The sequence below is a fragment of the Chiloscyllium punctatum genome, chromosome 38, assembly GCF_047496795.1.
Source record: "Chiloscyllium punctatum isolate Juve2018m chromosome 38, sChiPun1.3, whole genome shotgun sequence".
Classification (NCBI taxonomy): Eukaryota; Metazoa; Chordata; class Chondrichthyes; order Orectolobiformes; family Hemiscylliidae; genus Chiloscyllium; species Chiloscyllium punctatum.
In genome coordinates this window covers 5,261,814-5,272,006 of record NC_092776.1, presented here as the reverse complement: position 1 = coordinate 5,272,006, position 10,193 = coordinate 5,261,814, and positions in this window count along the sequence as shown.

Sequence of the window (10,193 nt, the reverse complement as noted above, 5' to 3'; positions counted from 1 at the left end):
TTTAATCCTAATGTAAAATATAATAACTTAACCTACACACCCCTCAATTCACTGCTCTCCATGTGCAGGTCCAGCAGTCGCTTAAATGTCCCCGATGACTCTGCTTCCACCACCACAGCTGACAACACATTCCATGCATTCACAACTCTCTACCTCTGATGTCTCCATTATATCTTCCTCCTAATATCTTCAAACTATGACTCCTCGTATCAGTCAATCCTGCCCTGGGGAAAAGTCTCTCGCTATTGAATCTATCTATTCCTCTCATTATTTTGTACACCTCAATCAGGTCTCCTCTCTTCCTCTTTCTCTCTAGAGAGAAAAGTCTGAGCTTATTCAACCTTCATAAGGCAAGCCCTCCAGTCCAGGCAGCATCCTGGTAAACCTTCTTTGCACCCTCTCCAAAGCCTCTGTATCTTTCCTATAGTAGGGCGACCAGAACGGGACAAAATATTCCAAGTGCGGTCTAACAGGGATTTGTAGAGCTGCAGTAAAACGTTGTGGCTCTTAAACTCGATGCCCTGTTAATGAAAGCCACACCACCATATGCTTTTTTAACAACCCTATCCACTTGTACTTGCACACCCAGATCCCTCTGTTCCTCCACACTTACAAGAATCCTGTCTTTAATCCTATATTCAGCATTTGAGTTTGACCTTTCAAAATGCATCAATTCACACTTATCCAGGTTGAACACCATCTGCCATTTCTCAGCCCAGCTCTGCATCCTGTCTATGTCACGCTGCAGCCTGCAGTAGCCCTCTATACTATTGATGACACCTCCAACCTTTGTGTCATCTGCAAATTTACTAACCCACCCCTCAACCTCCTCATCCAAGTCATTTATAAAATCTATAAAGAGCAGAGACCCAATAACGGAGCCCTGCAGGACCCCACTCACCACTGGCTTCCAGGCAGAATACTTTCCATCTACAACCACTCTCTGCCTTCTGTCAGCCAGCCAATTCTGAGTCCAGATAGCCAAATCTCCCTGTATCCCATATTTCCTGACTTTATGAATAAGCCTACCATGGGGAACCTTATAAAATGCCTTGCTGAAGTCCATGTGCACCACATCCACTGCTTGACCATCGTCGACCTGTCTTGAAACCTCCTCAAAGAACTCAGTAAGATTTGTGAGGCATGACCTGCCCCTCACAAAGCCATGCTGACTGCCTTTAATCACACTATGCTTTGCCAAATAGTCATAAATCCTATCCCTCAGAATTCTTTCCACAACTTTGCTGACCACAGACGTGAGACTGACTGGTCTGTAATTGCCAAGGATTTCCCTATTACCCTTCTTGAAAAGTAGAACAACATTCGCCTCCTTCCAACCCTCTGGTACGACTCCCGTGGAGAGTGAGGAGGCAAAGATCCTCGCCAGTGGCTTAGCAACCAAATGTGGAGCAAGTGTAGGCCATTAAAGCACTGTAATGTTGAGCTTTAATCTGTATTTCTTTACCTTTCTGTTTTGTACCTAAGATTTTGTACCTAGATACCTTTCTACTTAAGATGGTCCCGGGAATGATGACTTTGGACACTTTTCACTGTACTCCTATATTTCTGTACTTGAGTATATGTGACAATAAACCTAATTCTAATCCAGTTCCCATCCATTACATTCTCTTCCTTACTTTTCAATCTCTCCATGGCCTTGTCTCCATCCTGATCGCTGTCACTTCCTCCATGTCCCAGCTTTCAAGTTTCCTCTGCTTCCTACGATTCCAAGATTTTGCATGTCTTTGATGTTAACTGTGTGCTATTGGTATCTCTGTCTTCAGTTCCATTGAGTTCCCTCTTTACATCTCTCCCTCACTGCCAGATGTTCCTTAGCACTTACCTTTTTAGATCAAGCTTTTTACCAAATGTCCTCAAAGCTCCTTCTAATTGTGATTGGTGGCATTCTTGTGAAATGCCATGGGATGTTTTCTGATGTAAAGTCTCTACTTAAATGCAAGATATTGATGTTGTTGTTATACCCTGACCTATCCACACCCATTCTAAATATGTGGATCAATGTTTTCAAGACACCCAGCATGGGGCTCCCAATTCCATCTATTTAATCTACCTCTGCCATCATTCCACCATCTCCCCCAAGTCCAATGGACCTATGCCATAGGAGGAATGGGAAGGAGCCAACCCTCCATAATATACCACCCTGGTCCATCCTCCTGCACCAACATCCTGCATCAAAGAGTGTGGTGCTGGGAAAGCACAGCAGGTCAGGCAGCATCCAAGGAGCAGGAGAATCGATGTTTCAAGTGTTAACCCTTCGTAAGAAACCTTCACCAACTTCCTGCTCCAATTGTTCAACACTCCTGACACAGGATCAGATTCTGGTCCAATCTGCTGTAGTACAAATCAACTCTAACCACGTCTCTGTGTCTGTTATGAAGGTGGTACAACATTCATTTACCCATGATTTTGTACTACGCTGCAATTGTTGAAGGTTTTCTCACTTAATCAGTAGAAATGGCCACTTGAGGAAAACAAGCAGCAATCAGCTTGAGTTGCCACAATGTAAACTGTCCTGAAAGCATCAAGCTAACATGTGAAAAATAAGAATTGCATGACATTAAAATAGATGATTACCAATCACAGCAGCTGAATTGTAATTTAGACATTTGACATTTTCTATCTTTTCAAGTTATTCAGTTGCTGTCTACTGAGCACATATTCTCATTGTTGTTTTCAATGTTTCTGGGGAGGTGGTGAGACACTTTGTCATCTGGAGGATGTGCTAATGGATTCAGGGAGTCGCTCATCTCATTGTTCACCCAGCCACAGGAGAGTCCGTTATTATTCTTAATCACAGCTTCTGCTGCTGATGCTGCCCTCACCTTCCATTGACTTTAAGAACAAAGAACAAGGGACAAAGAAAATTTACAGCCCAGGAACAGGCCCTTCGGCCCTCCAAGCCTGTGCCAACCCAAATCCACTGTCTAAACCTGTCGCGCAATTGCGAAGAATCTGTATCCCTCTGTTCCCCACCTACTCATGCTTCTGTCCAGACACATCTTACATGAATCTACCATGCCCGCCTGTACCACCTCTGCTGGCAATGCATTCCAGGCATCCACCACCCTCTTTGTTAAGTACTTTCTGCATGTATCCACCTTAGACTTTCCACCTCTCACCTTGAAAGTGTGACCTCCTGTTATTGAATCCCTCACCCCGGGAAAAGGCTTATCTCTATCCATTCTGTCCATACCCTTCATGATTCTGTAAACCTCAATCAGGTCCCCCCTCAATCTCCTTTTTTCTAATGAAAACAATCCTAACCTACTCAACCTCTCTTCATAGCTAGCACCATCCATACCAGGCAACATCCTCGTAAACCTTTTCTGCATCTTCTCCAAAGCTTCCCAATCCTTTTGGTAAAGTGGCGACCAGAACTGTACACAGTATTCTAAATGCAGCCGAACCAATGTCTTGTACAATTTTAACATGACCTGCCTGCTCTTATACTCAATAACCCGTCCGATGAAGGCAAGCATATCATATGCCTTCTTGACCACTCTATCCACCTGTGCAGCAACCTTCAGGGTACAATGGACCTGCACTCCCAGATCTCTCTGCCCATCAACTTTTCCCAAGGCTCTTCTGTTTACAGTATAGTTCACTCTAGAATTAGACTTCCCAAAATGCATCATCTCACATTTGCCTGGATTGAACTCCATCTGCCACTTCTCCGCCTAACTCTCCAGGCTATCTATATTCTCCTCTATTCTTTGACAGTCCCCTATGCTTTTTGCTACTCCACCAATCTTCATGTCATCTGCAAACTTGCTGATCATACCAACAGTGCCCTCTTCCAAATCATTTATGTATATCACAAACAACAGTAGCCCCAGCACTGATCCCTGTGGAACACCACTGGTCATCTTTCTCCATTTCGAGAAACTCCCTTCAACTACGACTCTGTCTCCTGTTGCTCAACCAGTTCTTTATCCACCTAGCTAGAACACCCTGCACACCATGTGATTTCATTTTCTCCATTAGTTTACCATGGGGAATCATATCAAACGCCTTACTAAAGTTCATGTATATGACATCAACAGCCCTTCCTTCATCTATCAATATTGCCACTTTCTCAAAGAACTCTATTAAGTTGGTAAGGCACGATCTCCCCCACACAAAACCATGTTGCCTATCACTGATAAGCCTATTCTTTTCTAAATATAAACAGATCCTATCCCTCAGTACCTTCTCCAGCAACTTTCCCACCACTGATGTCAGGCTCACTGGTCTGTAGTTACCCGAAATATCCCTACTACTCTTCTTGTACTGGGGGACAACATGAGCAACCCTCCAGTCCTCCAGCACTTCACCTGTGTTTAAGGATGCTGCAAAGATATCTATCATGGCCCCAGCTATTTCTTCTCTTGCCTCCCTCAGTAACCTGGAATAGATCCCATCCGGTCCTGGGGATTTGTCCACCTTAATATCCTTCATCCTACCCAACACATCCTCCCTACTTATGTCAACATGATCCAGACTAAGTAAACGTCTATCTCTTATCTCAAATTCATCATGTTCCTCTCCTCAGTGAACACTCTCCTCAGTAATCATTCAGAATCTCACCCATTCTCTCCGGTTCGACACTCAACTTTCCTTCCTTATCCTTTAGTGAACCAAACCCTTCTCCAGTTACCCTCTTGTTTCTTATAAAAGGCCTTGGGATTCTCGTTAACTCTGCTCGCTAAAGTTATTTCATGACCCCTTTTAGCCCACTTGATTCCTCGTTTAGGAATGATCCTACTCTCTCGATATTCCTCTAAGGCCCGTTCTGTTCTTAGCTGCCTGGACCTTATGTATGCTTCCCTTTTCCTCCTGGCTAGTCACACGATTTCTCCTGTCATCCATGGTTCAGGAATCTTGCCTTTCCTACCCCTTTTTTTCAATGGGACCATGCCTATCCTGCACTATCTTTAACCTATCTTTGAAAGCCTCCCACATATCAAATGTGGACTTGCCTTCAAATAGCTGCTCCCAATCCACATTCCCAGCTCCTGCCTAATTTTGATATAATTGGCCTTGGCCCAGTCTAGTACTCTTCCCTTTGGACCACTCTCATCTTTATCTACAAATATTCTAAAACTTACAGAATTGTGGTCATTGTTCCCAAAGAGATCCCCCACCGCAACTTCTACCATTTGGCCTGGCTCATTCCCCAACATCAGATCCAATATGGCCCCTTCCCTTGTTGGACTATTGATATCCTGCTCTAGAAAACTTTCCTGGATGCTTCTTACAAATTCTAACCCATCCAGACGTCTGACACTAAGTGTATCCCAGTCAATGTTCGGAAAATTAAAATCTCCCATCACCACCACCCTGTTGCCTCTACATCTTTCCATAATCTGTTTATCTGTTCTTCTACGTCAAGCTCACTGTTGGGAGGCCTGTAGTACAGCCCCTACAATGTAACAACACCCTTCTTATTTCTCAGCTCTACCTCACTACTCAAGCCCTCCATACTGTCCTCCTTTAGCACAGCAATGATATCATCCCTGAGCAACAATGCAACTCCTTCCCTGCCCCCCTTTTACTTCCCTCCCTGTCCTGTCTGAAGCACTAATATCCTGGAACATTTAGTTGCCAATCATCATGCCCTTCCTTCAACTAAGTCTCTGTGATTACAATAATACACCCAGGCAGCAATCCAAGCCCTAAATCTGTCTGCCTTACCCACTATACTCCTTGCATTAAAGCATATGCACTTCAGACCAGCAGTTCCTTTGCGTTCATCTGCCCTCTGTCTACTTTTCCCCTGAGTAATGCTAACTTCATGATCCTGTTCCTTACAATCTCTAGTTTCCACCTCACTGTCTACTAGTCTTCTCTTCTGGTTCCCAGCCCTCTGCCACATTAGTTTAAACCCTCCCCAACAGCGGTAGCAAAAACTCCCCCAAGGACATTCATTCCAGTTTAAGATTTCACAACGCTGTCCTTCATGAGCCCCAACTGTCTACTTTCATGTTCTGATGTTCACCGATTTTGAAATGACATGTTGAATGGTATTTCTTGCAAATTTAACAAGTGGGGACGAGGGTGAGTGTGAGAAAGAACGTGTAGTTGTTATACTTCTGAAATGAAGCTGCAAGTTGTTCAGCATCTTTTTCAGAACGACCTGGCTCTCTCCTGCTAATGGACTCAGAGTTGTCACCTCTGGTTGGGATATCATCATATGGCTGCCTATCTCCAGCTATCCTGTCTCCACAGTCCTGCCACTGGCCATCAGCATGTCCATTGTTCTGTGAAACCTTTGCTGCCGTAGCTAATATGTCCTGTATCTTACTTTATATCAAAAAACAATGCTGGAAGTCTGTGGGTTTGTATGGAGCTGCCTCTCTCTAATTTTGTGAAGATACAAAGCTAATGTCTAGTTTTGAGCCTGAGGGACTGACGTTGTGCAGTGGAATATCAGGAACACAAAAATAGTTAATGTTTCCAGTCCAGTGACCCTTCTTCAGAATTCCAACAGGTGCTGCCCCATCTGCTGAGTTTCTCCAGCAGTTTCTGTTTTTATTTCCCATTTCCAATGTCTGTAGTTCATAGCATTTTTCTTTCTGATGTTATTCAAGTTGTGTCACAAATTCAAGCCTTTTTCATCCTCTCAGTCAATAATTCACAGCTAACTCTTCCCCATGGCTGATTTAATTCTCCTCTGGGTGTTGCAATATTTCTGTTGCACACGCGAGGACTGACAGGAGAAATGAGAAGATTATTGTCAAATACGGTGGCAGGATTCATGCACATTATCTAGGCCGAGTGAGAGGGCACTTCATTGGGAGAGAGATTCCACGCTAAACAGAGACTCTTTACGTCTGTGGTGTAATAGGAAAAGTAAAGAATTTTTCTGAGCCCAGCCTCCCTCCTGCAGTGTAATGGGAAATGCAGTGTAGTAACCTGAAAGATAGCTGCCCAGTGAAAGCCAGGAGGTTGAGAGTGCTGAAGGCCTACAGCAAAGTCAGCAATGAGAGCTCTGGAAGTGACCATTCCAGAGATCCAGCACAGCACCAGGGTCAGATGCCAAAGGTCAAAGGTGCCAGGTCACTCCATGTCCATATGTGGCTCAACCTACAGTCAATGATGTCTTCATAAGGCAAGGTGTGGAAGGAAGTCAACTTCTGATCCATAGTCAAGACATTCAACACGTATTTTACTCCAAAAGCGATGATTGCAGGTGCCGCTGTTGGACTTGGGTGGACAAAGTTAAAAATGGTGTTGTGTGATTTTTTTACTGAATCCAAAAGTGGACACCATGACAGAATGGGCAAGATTTAACCAAAGGTACCAGAGCCAAAGAGAGTTGATTAAATTATTTTAAACTAACCTAGACAAGGTTATAGATACGGAACATTAGAAAACAAACCCATAAGAACTGGGGCAGCACGGTGGCTCAGTGGTTAGCACTGCTGCTTCACAGCGCTAGGGACCCAGGTTCAATTCCCACGTCAGGTAACTGTCAGGCTGGAGTTTGCACATTCTCTCTATGTCTGTATGGGTTTTCTCCAACAGTCCAAAGATGTACAGGTTAGGTGATTTGGCCATGGTAAATTGCCCATAGTGTTAGTTGCTTTAGTCAGGGGTAAATGTAGGGGGATGGGTTATTCTTCAGAGGGTCAGTGTGGGCTTTTGGGCAGAAGGGCCTGTTTCCACACCGTAGAGAATAGAATCTTAAATATTAATAACTAGATTGTTGCAGGCATCTGGGATGAAAAAGGACCAGTCTAGATTAGAGTGGTGCCGAAAAAGCAAAGCAGGTCAGTCAGCATCCAAGGAGCAGGAAAATGGATGTTTCGGTCAAAAGCCCTTCATCAGGAATGAAGGCTGGGAGCCTCTAGAGTGGAGAGATAAATGGGGGAGGGTGTTGGGGCTGGGGAGAAGGTAGCCAAGAGTACAATGGGTAGATGGAGATGGAGATAGGGATGAAGGTGATAGGTCAGAGAGGAGGGGTGGAGTGGATAGGTGGGAAGGAAAGTTGGCAGGTAGGATAGGTCAGGAGGATGGTGCTGAACTGGAAAGTTGGAACTGGGGTAAGGTGGGGGAGGGGAAATGAGGAAACTGGTGAAGTCCACATTGATGCCCTGGGGTTGAAGTGTTCCGAGGCGGAAGATGAGGCGTTCTTCCTCCAGGCGTCGGGTGGTGAGGGAGCGGCAGTGGAGGAGACCCAGGACCTGCATGTCCTTGGCAGAGTGGGAGGGGGAGCTGAAATTTTGGGCCACGGGGCAGTTGGGTTGATTGGTATGGGTGTCCCAGAGATGTTCCCTGAAGCACTCTGCGAGAAGGCACCCAGTTTCTCCAGTGTAGAGGAGACTGCATCGGGAGCAACAGATACAATAAATGACATTGGTGATGTGCAGGTGAAACTTTGATGGATGTGGAAGGCTCCTTTGGGGCCTTGGATAGAGGTGAGGGAGGAGGTGTGGGCGCAGGTTTTGCAGTCCCAGCGGTGTCAGGGGAAGGTGCCAGGATGGGAGGGTGGGTTGTTGGGGGCGTGGACCTGACCAGGTAGTCACGGAGGGAATGGCCTTTGCGGAAGGCGGAAAGGGGTGAGGAAGGAAATATATCCCTGGTGGTGGGGTCTGTTTGTAGGCGGCGGAAATGTCAGCGGATGATGTGGTTTATGCAAAGGTTGATGGGGTGGAAGGTGAGGACCAGGGGCGTTCTGTCCTTGTTACGGTTGGAGGGGTGGCTTTTGAGGGCGGAGGTGCAGAATGTGGATGAGATGAGTTGGAGGGCATTTTCAACCATGTGGGAAGGGAAATTGAATTAAAGCAAAATGTGGCAGGTTCAGGCCCTCAATCACATGATCATTCTAGGCTTTCTCCAATTGGTCAGATGGATAGTCCCCAAGATGACATTGTCACCCGTTCAGAAAAATGCTAAATGGCAAAAGAGCGGGAAACAACTCCATCACCAGAAATAAGAAGTACAAGGTGTGATCTAAGACAAGAAAAGTCTCCTCACAAAGGAAAACCACTTGCAGTTGAGGAGATCCAAGCATGAAGACCAGCAAAATAAACCAATGTTTTCAGGTGGAGTCAAAGAGGGCCAGCTGTGGTTCAGGAATATTACCTTACAATAAAGAATTTAAATTAGCTACTGTACTATTGCAATATTGGCTGACAACTTTGACCTGGTTAAAATCATTGGATGTTCAACAAGCAATTATTCAACTGCATGGTCCAGGAAGTATGTGGTCAGTATGCTCTTCCTCTTGAGGAACTAAGGCACATTGTTTTGACTCAAACATGATTGCATTCAGTTCCTTGGTGAAACCAGACTCAGTACTACAACAAGGAAATAACAAGGAGTTTTATCAATAACAGCTGCAACTTTTCAGGGGCTAAGGAAAGCTCAAAGAAGAGGACCACATCATACTGCTGAAGGAAGCCAAGCCCATATGTCCCTGGAGGAGTAACTTGTCAATGTTAGACAATGTGAAATCATATCTAAGCCGCATGATGTGAAATAGTGTGATATCCCCATGGTTGGAAACAACAAAGTGGTATTCAAAATTGGTCACAGTTATTAAACCCAACAGTCTGTGCTCAGTCATACACAACTGAACAAATAGTTTCAAAGAATAATTCATCCAGTTTCGTTTGTGAATGACAGTCATGTGAAAATGGCTGGCACCAGATTTTTTGCCAAACTATGCAAGATCAGTGGATTTTGGCAAGTTCCGCTTGACTACAGATCAACTTTGTTAACAAACTTAATTGCACCATTTGGTCAATTCTGTTTCATTGACCAACCTTTTAGAATTGGTCAGCATCCGAAATCTTTCCGCAAATTCTTGTAGACAACACAATGATTAACTGTCACCTGGATGAGTCACTGTTCTGACACACTGAAAAGGAGCATGACCATCTAACCCAAGAAGCCTTCAGAGCATTGCAAAGTGTAGGTCTTACAATTCATAAAGGTGTAAATCATGTTTTGGGATCACAAAATGCAGGAACACGGGGATCAGAGAAGATCCTGGAAAGTCAAGGACAAGAAGTGAGTTCCCCACCTGAAGTGTTATCAATGCTCAACAATGTCTAGAAATGGCCAATCAGGTGGGGGAGTTCATTCCAAATCTCAGTCCAATCGAGGAGCAGAGATGGTGGTTAAAACCATTGTGTCGTTAATGGTCAAGTCCCCAACTGGGAATTAGCATCATTAAATCACAAGCC